Raw genomic sequence first — 14,874 nt, forward strand, 5'->3', positions numbered from 1 at the left:
AGAAGCATAGATCACATCTCCTTGACAGAGAGAAACAGTTTCATCCTACTTTATAAACAGAAATGTATTCAAGTAGAGCTAAACAGAAATGTATTCAAGTAGAGCTAAACAGAAACGTATTCAAGTAGAGCATTTCATTAATGCCACTTTACAGTTTCAGATTTTTCTAATCCCATCACTTGTTTCTGAGAAAATAATTCATTAATATCACCAGTGTACTTGAGACAAAAGAAAGAAACTTTTCATTTTAACATTTCTTTGCATGTTGAAATAGAACATTAATATCTCCTTTTGTTACTGTTCATTTATTGCAATAAGATTTACCTTGGTAAAATTCCTTTTTGGAATCTTTTGTTAATATATTCTGACTGTCATGTTTTTTTGAAAAAAAATTCTCTGGTCTTCGTTTTCAAACTTCTCTTGTTTTTGTTGTTATCCCAGTACTGAACGTTCAAGCTTTCAGTCTCCCATCAATCTCCTCAGTGAGCATATGTACTTGTTCAACTAAGCAGCAAGCGAGAAGTTGATGGTTGCCATGTTGTTAGTGAGAAGAATACTTTTGACTTACAATAAAGAACCATTGAAAATATTACAATTATCAGATGTCTGTTCATCATCATCATCATCGTCATCAAATTCCTGCCATGTACCCTCAAGGGGTGTACAGGATATGACAGTACTACATGAAAAAATTACATCATTACTAACTTCCTATCTACAATTTTCCTCCAAATCAGTCTGTTACTTGTCAAGACTTCAACATTATCAGATCTTATATTTCTATCGTCTAAGGCACTTTGTACCGTATCAATCCACCTATATCTTGGTCTTCCTCTGGGTCGTTTTCCTGCCAACCTGGCAGAGAACACTTGTTTTGCTAATCTTTCCTCTCCCATTCTATTTAAGTGACCATACCACCTGAGATTAGCTCTGCTAACGCATTCCTGGATGCTGGCAATGTCAAGTTCTTTCCTAATATCCTCATTTTTAATATGATATTGCCATTGATGCCATCTGTTCAGGCCTCTAATTTTTCTCAGGACACTCAAATCTGTGGTCTCTAGTCTTTGGTCAAGTGTTTTACTTCTGACCCAGCTCTCAGATCCATAAGTTAAAACTGGTTTGAACACTGTCTTGTATACAGCTAATTTAGTGTTCCGACTAATTTCTTTCTTATTCCATATGAATTTATTCAATTGACTTCCCACCATACCAGCTTTGCTGATCTGTTGTCTATTTCTATATTTAATTTACCATCTTTAGTAAAAATCGTGCCTAAATAGCTGAAATGTTTTACTCGTTCCACAGGTTCTCCATTCACAACACAGATGACATTTTCAATGATTCTGCCTATTTTCATTGTCTTTGTCTTTTTATTGCTGACCTTCATACCATGTCTATTACAACAGCTATTCAATTTAGTCAGAGAATCTTGCAGACTTGTTGCGGATTTATTTAGAAGTATAACATCATCCACATAAAGCAAAGAGCTGACATTAACATCTCCAATTTTGATATCAGGTTTAATACCACATTCCTTCATAATGTGATCCATATAGATAATGAATAACAGAGGGGATAATGTACATCCTTGTCTCACACCAGATTTAACATTAAACCATCTTCCTGTACTTCCTTCAATTCTAACTGCTGACTTACAACTCAAATAAAGACTAAGTATTGCTTGATATAATGCCCCATTGACACCATATAACTGCAGCGTATTGAATAGCTTCTCTCTTGGCACCTTGTCATATGCCTTTTCCAAATCGACAAAACTTAAATACAGATCTTTGTTATATTCCCATGCTTTCTCGACTATTTGTCGTAAAGTGAAGATCTGATCCTGACAGCCTCTATTTGGCCTGAATCCAGCTTATTCTTCACCAAGCTTTTCTTCCACAATTCTTCTCAACCGTTTCTCAAGTATACTTGCATAGATCTTGCCAGGAACACTCAGTAGGGAAATACCTCTGTAATTCTCACATTCAGTTTTATTTCCCTTTTTATATATGGGTACTATGAGAGCTCTACTCCAATCATCGGGAATTCGTCCCTCTGTCCAGGCTTTCTGAACTATGCAGTGCAGCCACTGTAAGACTTTTATACCACCATACTTCAGCATTTCTGGTCGAATATCATCTACTCCTGCTACCTTTCCACATTTCAAGCGTATGATGGCTTTTTCTACTTCAAGTATGGATATGTATTCCTGACTGCATGCCTGGTCAGTGTTTTTTATCACTGTGCTGTCATCACTGCTTGTTTCATTTAGCAGTTTTTCAAAGTAATTACTCCATACTTCAAGGATATCTTTTTTCTCCTGTTTTCATGTCACCTTTATCATCTCTAACTCCTTTTACAGCACTCTTTCCTCCATTCTTAAGCTTCTTCAACAACCTCCAGAATATTTTGCCACCTTCTTGATATTTATTTTCTATATTCTTGCCAAAGTCCTCCCATGACTTTTGTTTAGCTAATTTTACACACTGTTTAGCTTTCTTACATTTGTTTCTGTATTCTGTAAGAGTAAAAGCTGACTTATTTGCCAGGAACTTTTGATATGCTTTCTTCTTTTCCTTCACTGCCTCTTTAACTTCCTGTGTCCACCAGAGGGTTCTGATTTTTTTATCCTTGCACACAACCTCACCACATGCTTCTCTGGCAGAATCAATCAATGTTTTCTTCAGAGTTTGCCACTGAATCTCCAAGGTTTGATTCCTGTTCTCAAACTCTCATTTTCTCTTCAATAATCTTTCTGTATTTTAGTCTACAGTTCACATCCGAGAGCTGCTCAACTTTTATTCACTTTAAAACTTTCTTACATGTTATTCTTTTCAATATGAAATTCAATTTTATCCTGCTCAAGACTAAATAGTGATCACTTCCAATTTCAAATCCTCTGTACACTCTGGTGTCCTGCACCAGGGAGAAAACATCACTATTAACAATAACATAGTCAATGAGACTTTTCTTATTCCTTGCCTCTTCTCTCCACGTGAATTTGTGCACATTTTTATGTTGGAACATGGTGTTAGTAATAACCAGTCCATGTCCTGAGCAGAAATCCAACAGATATTTGCCATTATTATTAGCTTTGCTCTTTTCTCCAAATTTTCCCAAAATATTTTTGTATGTCTCACAATCATTTCCTACTCTGCTATTTAGATCCCCAACAAGGACCAGCTTTTCCTCTTTCATTGTGTCAGTTGCTTTTTCTAAAGCCTCAAAAAATTCCTCCACGTCTACCTCAGTAGAACCTTCTGTGGGACCATAGGCACAAATCAGTCTCATTGTCCAGTTCCCCATTCTCATATTTGCCCACATTACTCTACTTGAGACTGACTGCCATTCAAGAAGATTAGCCTCGTATTTTGTGTTGAATACTATGGCTACTCCTTCTTTTCCTTGATTGTAATTGCCTGAATGTAACATTTTGTATTTATTGCTCAGAAAGATCTCACCAGTTTTTGTCTTTTTTGTTTCAGTCACCCCTATGATGTCGATATGGTACTTATCTAATTCCTCAGCTAGCTCCATTTCTTTGCCATTCAGGCTTCTTATGTTGATAGTACTGATCTTTAACTCTGGTGATGTTGAGTTGGGGTTTGTTTTCAGATTTGTTCCAGTAGCTGACTTTTCGCTGTTCGCCCTGGTTCCCTGGCGAAAACAACGGGGGCCTTGTTTAACCGGGCGACGCCCCAGCCGGCATGAAATTTTGTCATGTACCATCATTTTTTATTTTGGTTTAACCAATAAGAATACAATTTGGTCGGATAAATTCCAAATTGGCAGCCCATCCTCGTTCGTTCAGTATCAAAGTAGATACCCAACAGGGTGCACCACGAGAAGGTGAGGATTGGACATTAGGTCAGAAGCCCTGGTCGGTTCTCCGCATTCCTTTAAAGGCTATGTGGAGGTCTCCTCTCAGTTATACAGCTTTGACCCTTAAGCACCCCAGATGTCTGTTAAATATAATTAATCTCAAATACTTCACATTTTTTTTAAACACAAATATCAATTTTTTATCAGACACATTCAAGTGCCAAATGTGGTTACAAAACCAAAACTAAAAAATAATTCTAATGTATAGAAACAACAGTAAAAATTATTATTGTTATTATTACATGACACTTCCAAGGAGTCCAAAGACTCATTGCAGGAGGGTACTCCACTCCGCTACACACGCATATCTCACCATCTTCCCTACTACTTAATTCACTTACTACACACAACTACCATCAATGCCTTCTACCACCCATCACCACCATCAACAGTATCTGAAGGCCAATCTGTCCGTACTGTACACCATGAAAAGATTCATAATTTTAAATTATTTTTTTTACTGCATGTTTATGTTATGGAAGTAATATATTATGGGAGATTAGTTGTTCCAAACCTTCCCCCCCCCCACGTTCAAAAATCTGTGTATAACTTTTGACTCCCCAGCACAACTTACTAATAGGCTACTGTTGACCGGAAGCCTTATCGATAACATAAACAGTCGATTAACACATTTTGTATGGTATGCTATGAAACAAAATCATAAGTGAAAATACATTCAACAAACTGTACTCTATTTATTGATACTGTAAGTTTATCGTCTGTTTACAAGATGAATAATATGTCTATCACTACCTACTTCAGTATTGTCTTATATGATACAAAGCACTGTAGATGTTATACATATTACTAACACTAGACATCAAAAATGAAAAGATAATGTGAAAAAGAAATTCATATTTATTTACAGTAGAACGATTCATTCATTGATAACGGAGCAGCAGCAATATGATTACTTTTTGGCAGCTTAGTGCAATTGATACGATTACTTCGTGGTAGCCTAGCCTATATGCTAATGAATGCATCATTATAAAATTTTATTTTATGCTTAATTAAACTGTTTAACTGATTAATAACAGTTAATTTTATGCAGTTATGATTTAACACTGCATCTTTACGTTTGTTTACATTTCTCTCGACTGCAAATGGCCATGTACAGTCTGTAAGTTTTGATAACTTAACTCTTTATGAATAAATTTATGTATACTTTATGGTAGTAAATGATAAAAGACTAGTATCTAAATAATATTTTATGCATTCATTCATTTTTCTTCATTTTTTCAATATTTCTAAGCTACGCAGTTTGTCTGTGAGTTTTTTCAAATTGTCGCAAATCTCCAAAAATGTTTCAAATATATTTATTCTTAAAAAATTGCATATAAGTGGATCCGTGCAGTTCAGCAGTTGAAGTCTTCATTCTTTAAGGATCAACTGTATTTTGTTTTTCAAATGAAGAGTAAGTTTTAAGATATTAAATTATTTTGTAACTTTAAATTCTGACCTAAATGTTGACCAGTTCATTCTTATTTTTTTTAAATTGTCATGTTAGAAATCAGTTTTCCACATGAGCTTCTTTTGTCCAATTTCAATCAAGGAATTAACTCTTGAATGTGGGCAAATCACTGTGTGTGTGTGTGTGTGTGTGTGTGTGTGTGTGTGTGTGTGTGTGTGTGTGTGTGTGTGTGTGTGTGTGTGTGTGTGTGTGTGTACTGATTAATTGCTCTAGAAGGTTGATCTGTATAATTATATTTGATGCTCCTGAAGTTTGAGAAATGTATGTTCAGTCCTGTTTGATTTTTTTCCTGTGATTTAAATGTATATTTCTTTCTCTTTTCCTCATCCTCTTCCTCTGTTCTTTCACTTCATGACCTTTTGGATACTTGAGTTAGTACTTTAGCTACTGGACATTCTTGGGGACATAGGTGTGTGTGAGTTTGCGTCGTGTGCCTGCATAGCTGTTTTTTCTCAATATTGGTGTCATCATCATCAAATTGACAACATCCTCAGGGAGTGTACAGGACATTATGATAGTACTACATGAAAAAGTTACATGACTATTAAATTTCCAGTCAAAAATTTTCCTCCAAATTAGCCTGTTATTATCTTTCACCATTCCAATATTATCAGATCTTATACTCTGCTTGGAAAGAAGTCAACAGACACCATAGTGTAAGAAACAAACAGTCACGGCACCCACCTTTTGCTGCAATCACTGTATCAATCCTACGAGGCATACTTTCCACAATCAATGGGAATTTTGAACCATTCTTCCTGTTGTGAGGTGGATGTCCCTTGACCTCATCCAATGCTTCAGTTCATCCCACAGATGTTCAATAGGGTTGAGATCATTCTGTGAACGTCAGTCAGTGTGGTGATGTTCATGTCCACAAACCATGCACTTTCAGAAGCAGCCTTATGGCACAGTAAGCATAGTGCTATGCTGAAAGAGACAAAGGTCAGTTCCATAGAAATGCCACAAAGTAGGAAGCATTGCATTGTCCAGATACCTCTCGGAGTTCACTGTTTGTGGATACACAAACAGAAGTCTGAGGTCAAACCAGGAAAAGCTGGACCATACCATCACACCGCCACTTCCAAATTTCATAGTTGAGGTTACACACTTTGGTAAGAGATGTTCACTGGGCATCCATCACATCCACACCCATCCATCTGCTCAGTAGAGGGGGTGCAGCATGATTTATCGTAACACATCTCTCCAAGCTTCCACGCCCCACTGTACACACTCTTTGCATCACTGAAGATGCCCTGCATATTGGTTTGGGTAATATGGGTTTTGCATATTGGGGTCCTACCATGGAAACTCATATTGTGAGGCTTGGTTCTAAATGTTTTTGTGCAGATTCATGTTCCAGTCAATGCCCAGAACTTCACATTCAACTTGTCTGCTGACAAAAGGTGGTTTTTACATATTATCCTTCATAGCACCCTACGGTCATGTTCAGTGAGTGTTGTGGTTCATCCACTGCGGGGAGCTTGCACTTGACTCCTTACGCTTCCATCTCAGTATGATATCACTGATTTTTCAAATTGTTGACAAAACATTTAGGCCTGCAACATGTCATCCTGTCACAACACCACTTTCAAAAATCATCAGTTCCCTTCTTGCAGTCATTTCACCTGGACACAGTTGCACTGCTTGGGATCATCATATTCTTCAATTTATACTGGCTACAAACACGTGACTCATTGCATGGCTTGATGCACCTTGCCAATGGGAGTGTCTGTTGACATTCTTTCTAAGCAAGGTATTTCCTATATACAATTGGTGAAGATACTTCACATGCACACTTGACATTTGGATAAAGGATTAAACAAGAATATAATTTTTTGGCAAGTTTAGTTTAAATTATAACCAAGAGGGGAAAAACTTTCTACAGCTATCTCTATTGCAGAGTATTTTAATAATAAGATGTTATACTCCCTTTTACTACTTGTATATGAGAACTATATGACTTGCATTGCCTCAACCTTGGTATCTCTTCTGGATCTGGCTGTCACTGATGACATTTGATGATGCTCATTTTTGGGCTTGCTTCCTTCCTTGGGAGTAAAGCAGCCCTACTCTCTGGCAGGCTTTTGACTCTCACAAAGTGGAGTCATGTTGAGTTTCCTGTCCAGGAGTGATTCAGGTCATGGGTGATGACTTTAGTAGTTATCCTTTAGTGCTGACAAGTTATTGACTAATGTTGTGGAAAATTGTTGACATGAGATTAGTTATGCTGTAAAGTTAATCGTGTAATGCTTTCCATGGATCCCCTACATCCTTTGAATGTGCATATTATGAAAAGTAAAAAGAAAAAGAATTGCATCTATTGTGTTGGTCATTTTTATTTAGTGAATGGTGTACATATCCATCCATCCGTTCATTGGACATCCACAGATGCTGTATGGTCACTCAGATGCTTGATGTGTGACACCAGTCCTTGCCATGTGGGTCCTGTTGTATGCTTTTCTGGAGGCTTCAACTCTCTGAAGATTAGTCACTCACTCCAGACACACCATCCATCCATCTCACTGATGGTCTACCCCAGTGTTTCTCAACCGGGGTTCCGTGAGACATTGCTAGGGGTTCCGCGAGAAATAATAATGAATAGCAGTGGCAAATAAATGAACTTAAACAGTGGAACAAAATAATAACCTTATTTAAGTTAAGGGATATTGCATCCCATATTGTTTCTTAGCCGAATAAGAAACTCAAAGAGTTTCATGCCGAATATAGAAACTATATAAAGTTCGGTGATTCCAAGCGTAAGCAAATACCTGGAAAGCAGCACCTGATCCATTTAGGTAGTGCAAACTGAGGCAACTCTTAGAAAGGGTGGAGCAAGCTCCAATCATTATTCTTGGTATTTACCCATAATGTGAACTTAGCTCCTAGGAGCTGTATTACTGTTCAACATTATGAGAGGAGGTGAGGTCACTACCCAGACTGGTTTCGACCTTTTTTGAGGTCTCATCAGTGAGTAGGTAGACCTAGTTAATACCAAGTTTGTAGCGAACAGAACTTACATCCCTTCTATGAAAATTGCCAAGAAGTCTTAATCAATTATTAATTATATGAAGAGCCAAATTCAATTCGGCGACATGAACTTATTTAAGTTAAGGGATATTGCATCCCATATTGTTTCTTAGCCGAATAAGAAACTCAGAGTTTCATGCCGAATATAGAAACTATATAAAGTTCGGAGATTCCAAGCGTAAGCAAATTAAGACACCTTCGTGGCAATTCTCATAGAAGGGATGTAAGTTCTGTTCGCTACAAACTTGGTATTAACTAGGTCTACCTACTCACTGATGAGACCTCAAAAAAGGTTGAAACTGGTCTGGGTAGTGACCTCACCTCCTCTCATAATGTTGAACAGTAATACAGCTCCTAGGAGCTAAGTTCACATTATGGGTAAATACCAAGAATAGTGATTGGAGCTTGCTCCACCCTTTGTATGAGTTGCCTCAGTTTGCACTACCCAAATGGATCAGGTGCTGCTTTCCAGGTATTTGCTTATGCTTGGAATCGCCGAACTTTATATAGTTTCTATATTCGGCATGAAACTCTTTGAGTTTCTTATTCGGCTAAGAAATAATTTGGGATGCAATATCCCTTAACTTAAATAAGTTCATGTCGCCGAATTGAAGCCTTTGGCTCTTCATACAATTAAAAATAATAAATGTTCTCTGAAAGGAATAAATTCGAGTTCACGTTAGTTCTATTAACTCCCACTAGGATGTGAGGCAATGCTGTCCATGATCCACTTATCATACGGCAACTGGAGCTAGTTGTAGCGCTACCTAGTGTCGCTTATGAGTCAGTGCAAGCAAGAAACGTGAGAAGTGCAGTCGGTCTCTTATCAATCCTATGTGTTTTCTAGCGTGTAGGTACATATTCATTCGTTAATATGAAAAGTTTGTATATTTTCTCGGCTAAATTCCACTTTACGGTGATCATAATTTTTGGGAAGGTTACTCCTTTATTTCAGGTTGCAGTCGATAGTTTGAGCAATCGATTTTTGCTATTTCATCAATTTATTAGTTATATTGTTACAAATTGTGTATTTATTTAGGTGTTATGTATTTATGAAAGTTAGACTCAAATAAATAATAATTATGTTTAAATAATATTATTAATTACATTATTTGGTACTTATGCATTAACGGGGACCACCCAATTTTTCATAATGTTTAATTTCTTTTTATTATACTTTTTCTATTATATTTTTATTAATTTACTAAATATTATATTACTAACATAACTGAATCTGTTTTATAAACTAATTTTCTCAGCCCTTTAATTTAAGCAATTTTTTAAAAAACTAACACCTTTAATGATAGTGTTGCATGTATTAAGTATTTTTATTGTTTCAAGACCAATTTTATTTGAGTTACATGGCAACCACTGTTAGCTAACCTACGTGAAAATATATTCACACTTTTAATTCAATATATCGATAGTTTGTTCTGAATGGTGAATAAGGTTACATAAGTGCTTTGCACGATGTAACAATGATCACTGTATACTGGAGTTCTGTTTTCTCTCTCTTTCTCCCCGTTTTCCCATGTTTTTCTTTTGTTTTCCTTTATTTATGTTTTGTGCTTCAGTTTTATTAGTCTAATTTTGATTTATCATCTTTTTTACATTTTTTATTTTATAGAAATTTCTAACCGTTAAAATGTGGAAATTTTTGAAGAGAAAAAATCTAGCCAATTCTGAAGAGGCTAGTGATGAAGAATTAGAATCTCATACCGAATTTCAAAACACAAATACAAAAACGAATACAAAAAAGGTTCGTTTTTACAATGAAAATTACTTATCAATGGGCTTTACATTGACTGGTGATCCAGATTGTCCTCTTCCACTGTGTCTCGTCTGTGGCAAACAACTTTCAAATACAGCAATGGCTCCAGCAAAATTGAAAAGACATTTCACGAAAAATCACAATGATATGAAAAATAAAAGTGCTGATTATTTTAAAATGCTATTGCAATCTCTAAAGAAACAGAGTGCAATTTTTATGAATAAATTCAGTGTCAGTGAAAAGGCTCAGGAAGCAAGTTATTTGGTAGCAGAAATTATTGCACAGAAAAGGAAAAGTCACACAGTTGGTGAGAACCTAATAGTGCCAGCATGTAAAATTATAGTGGGTAAAATGCTGAGACAAGATGCATTACGAGATATTGAAGATATTCCAGTTTCAAACAGTACGATAAGTCGACGTATCCATGATATGTCAAATGACGTCGAGGAGGTTTTGTGCGATAAACTGAAAAATAGCAGTTTTTCCATCCAAGTTGACGAGTCATCAGATCTTACCAATAACTGTTACATTGTAGCTTTTGTAAGATTTGTTAATGAGGATGAAATTCAAGAAAACTTTCTCTGTCGTAAAGAATTACCTAAGACAAGCAGAGGAATAGATATATTCAATATTTTATCCTCATATCCGAAAACAAAAGGTCTTTCTTGGAAGAAACGTATTGGCATGTGTACTGATGGTGCTCCATCCATGGTTGGCTCCAGAAGAGGTTTTGTTTCTTATGTAAAAGAAGAAAATGCCGATGTTGTCTCAACACACAGTTTTATTCACAGAGAAGTGTTGATGTCAAAATCTCTTAGTGATGAACTGAAAAAAGTTCTTGACGATGCCACAAAAATATTTAACTTCATTAAACAAAAGCCAGTTCACTCTAGAATGTTTAAAACTCTGTGTGAAAACCTGGACAAAGAGCATATAAATCTTTTGCTCTATACAGAAATCCGGTGGCCAAGTAGAGGAAAAGTTCTAAATAGGGTGTTTGAGCTAAAAGATGAATTGCAAAGATATTTTCAAGAAAACAATAAACAAGATTTTGCCAAGTGGGTACAGATGCTAGCCTATTTAGCTGACATTTTTCATTACATTAATATGCTGAACAAGTCACTGCAGGGTCCTGGAGAAAATATATTAACTTCAAGTGACAAGATTCTTGGATTTAAAAGAAGGCTGAATCTTTGTAAAAATCATGTTGCAAAAGGGAATCTTAATATGTTTCAATTATTGGTGGGACTTAAAAGTAAAGATGGATATCATCAAATTTCAAGTCTTATTGTAATCCACCTGGAAGAACTGATGATAAAAATCGAACATTATTTTCCGTCCCTTCCAACACAAATGTATGATTGGGTGAGAGATCCATACTTGGAATCTTCTGCTCATCCTGAGAACTTGACTTTAAGAGAAGAGGAAGAACTTTGTGGGCTGTAATCTGATCATACATTCAAGATGAGATTTACTGACCTATCCCTGGACAAGTTCTGGATTTCTGTTAAAGAAGCGTATCCTACTATTCATAGGAAAGCAATAAATATATTGCTGCAGATTTCAATGTCTTATATGTGTGAGCAAGCTTTTTCTTGTTTGACAAGTGTTAAGAGCAAAGACAGAAATCGTCTCCTTTCTGTTGAAGATGTAATCCGTGTTTGTTTATCTAAAATCCGACCCCAAATTAAGTATTTGTGTACCAAAAGGGCACAGGTTTCACATTAGAAAATTAAACTTTATTATTCATATTTGTTTCAAAAATAACAATTCTTTGGCACATATTTTTGTTTATATGACATTTTGCTTTGATTTATCTTATTATTTTGAAAATTACAAATAAACGATAGTTATTATAGCACTTATTATTTGTTTTCCTCATGATCTTTAAATTCATAAATAATAAAGATACTAACAATGATATATAATAATTATTATGTAGGGGTTCCCTACAACATGGATATTATTTCAAGGGTTCTGCAAGGGCAAAGAGGGTGAGAAATGCTGGTCTACCCCTTCCTCTTTTTTCAGGAACTTTACATTCTATTGCTGTTCTGAGAAGTCCTCCTTCCATCCTTTCATCATGTCCAATATATTTTAACTTTTTTCTGTCAATATCCTTAAGGAGCCTTAAAGTTCTACTGATCTTTTCTAACACCCATTCATTTGTATGGCTTTGACTATATGTTATTCATATGCCTTTCAGTATATGATATCCTCAGCAGCCTTCTGTAACACCACACCTCAAAAGCAGATATCCTTTTCCTATCAGACTTCTTTAGGTTCCACGTCTCACATCCATAAGTCACACTGTATGAAAAACAACTGCATCCAAAATCCTCAACTTGGTCCCCACGGAGATAGATCCATCCTTCCAGATTATAAAGAAGTCTCTGCCTGTTTTAGCCATTCCTAATCTTCTTCTAACATCTTCTGAACAGCAATTCTTTGCATTAATAATGGATCTCAGGTAAATTCAGGATTTCAGGTAAAACTGAAATTCCAAAAGTTTTGTTGATATATGTGTTGGTTCACATGATTGTAAGGAAGTTATGCATATTTTTTTTTTTTTTTTTTTGGTATTGTGATTTGAAGAATATACTGGCACTTGCTTAGTTAAGAAGTTGATTTAATGTTTATGTTTGTGTTTTTTGTAAAGTAAAGATTTTTATTTGGGTAGAAGAATGTGAAGTCTCAATTTCTTTATGGGTGTAATGAATTAATTAGGTTAATTTAAGAGGTTAAGTTACAAGGCAATATCCTGGGATGTGAATCTGCATGCAGAGTTAATAAGGAGTTTAGTTTCAGTGTTTTCTTAGTTTGAATTTAAAAGTTCAGCTATTCAGAATGTGGAGGAAGAAAGTAAAAATATACACACTCCCACACATGCATACACACACACACATATATATATATATATGAAACGTACTATTAACTCGGGGTTGGGATATGTTCATTTTTCTAAATTACCTGTATATACAGGTAACCCTCGTGGCACTTATACAATGCTGTTTCGATATAATGCGGTCTACAAATTGTAGTAACCCTTTATCTTTTCATATATTTTTCACCACACTACTTAAAAACCAAATTTTATCTTCATTAAATTTGTCTGCCCGTATCGCGCATGTAGTTATAAGTAGCGAATTTATATTATGGGAAACACCCTTTAGCATGCATGTACATATTTTTTTGGCGTATCATCAACTGTTTACTGTTGAAAATTGTCTTGGTTTTCTGCCAGGAAAGTGCATTAAAAATCATGGTTTTTTTTTTATGTAAAAAAATTATTTTTATAGTAATGGCCACCAAAACTGCACCGAAAGGGGAAAAATCAACATCGAAAAGAAAATTCGTTTCTCTCGAAGAAAAAATTAAAATCTTGGATCAGTTGAAAAAATGAAGAAAAACCATGAGTTGCAAGGACTTTGAATTTAAATGAATCTACAATTCGAACAATCAAATAAAATGAACATAAAATCCGAGACAGTGTTATTGTTGGGTCAACAATAAGTGCAAAGAGCGTTGCTCGTGTATTTGAGCAACACGCTTTGCACTTAAATAAAAATTTCAAATTGTACACGTACAATTTGTAACTTTTATAATTTTATACTGTATTTGTTTCATAGTATTTATTTATTAAAAAAAAAACGATTTCGGAACATAACCCTACTTTTTCTATGTGATCTTAGTCTCGCATAACGTGATGCGATTTATGTAACGCAGCATTTCTATGGAACCTAACATCTGCGTTATACGAGGGTTACCTGTGTATATATAATTCTGAACAATACATCAACATTTTTTGATATACTTGAAAACAATAAAGCCTATTCTTCTATGAGTAAAAAGTTCTATTTTTAAATATCTTGACTCATTTTTATCTGAGTCAGCCCTTGATTGCAGTTATTTTTCACCATTATCATCTTCGTACTTTTTTTTTTCCCAAGCACCTTATTAAATTGGTCTATGTGCTTCTTGATACCTCTGAGAAGAATGTTTTTTTTTTTTTTTTTTTGGTTTGTTACATACTTGCCCGAGGCAAGTATGCAAAGTTTTTTGTCTTTATTATTTCAGGAAAAATGGTGATGATCACTTGAGGAGAGCCCCAGACCAGGACAGATGAGTATGAATTGCAGATTAAAATTATCGAATATTTGTTGATCGCAGTCAGCTAAATGAATGTGAGCCTTGTCATAATGTATTAAGAATACCTTTTAAAGTAGGCTTCTTTCTTTTCTGCAACAGTTTTCAGTTTCATTATTGAAACTTTTCTGTCCATTTGTATGCTTTTTTTTATGACTTACACATTTTTCATTATACTCTGCTAACATTCCTCTACAAATCTCAGATTTGATACCTTTCTGACCATAAAAATTTGATGATAGCATATTGTTCCCTAAGAGTGCAGTCAGAAAGTACGGATGATATGTTATCTTTTGACTGTATGTGACATGATGAGGTGAGCCATACAAAGATGTGTTTAAAGTTATCTGCTTGGTAGGTGTGAGTATAATGACCTGGACATAATGGGAAAATTATCTGTACTTTCTTTTAAATTTCTTTTAATAATTGTAGATGTAGGTAGAAAATCTGAACAAAATCAGGCTTTTGAAGTTTTAGAATTAGTGGAATAGTTTTGCTATTATGAATTAATCTTTTTTTATACTCTAATTAACCATGTTTCCTTTCAATTAGGCTTTCTTTAAAGCTAAACATT

At 35.1% G+C, this 14,874-nt stretch overlaps 1 protein-coding gene across 3 annotated transcripts in view; it reads left to right on the plus strand.

Moving 5' to 3' along the window:
- The window catches only part of LOC150097976 (protein phosphatase methylesterase 1), a 371,474-nt gene that overhangs the window by 97,723 nt on the left and 258,877 nt on the right, over positions 1 to 14,874 (plus strand). The gene's annotated exons all lie outside the window — the stretch shown is intronic.

Source organism: Typopeltis vanoorti, chromosome 16 (genome assembly GCF_054136105.1).
Source record: "Typopeltis vanoorti isolate ZY-2024b chromosome 16, IOZ_Tvanoo_1.0, whole genome shotgun sequence".
NCBI lineage: Eukaryota > Metazoa > Arthropoda > Arachnida > Uropygi > Thelyphonidae > Typopeltis > Typopeltis vanoorti.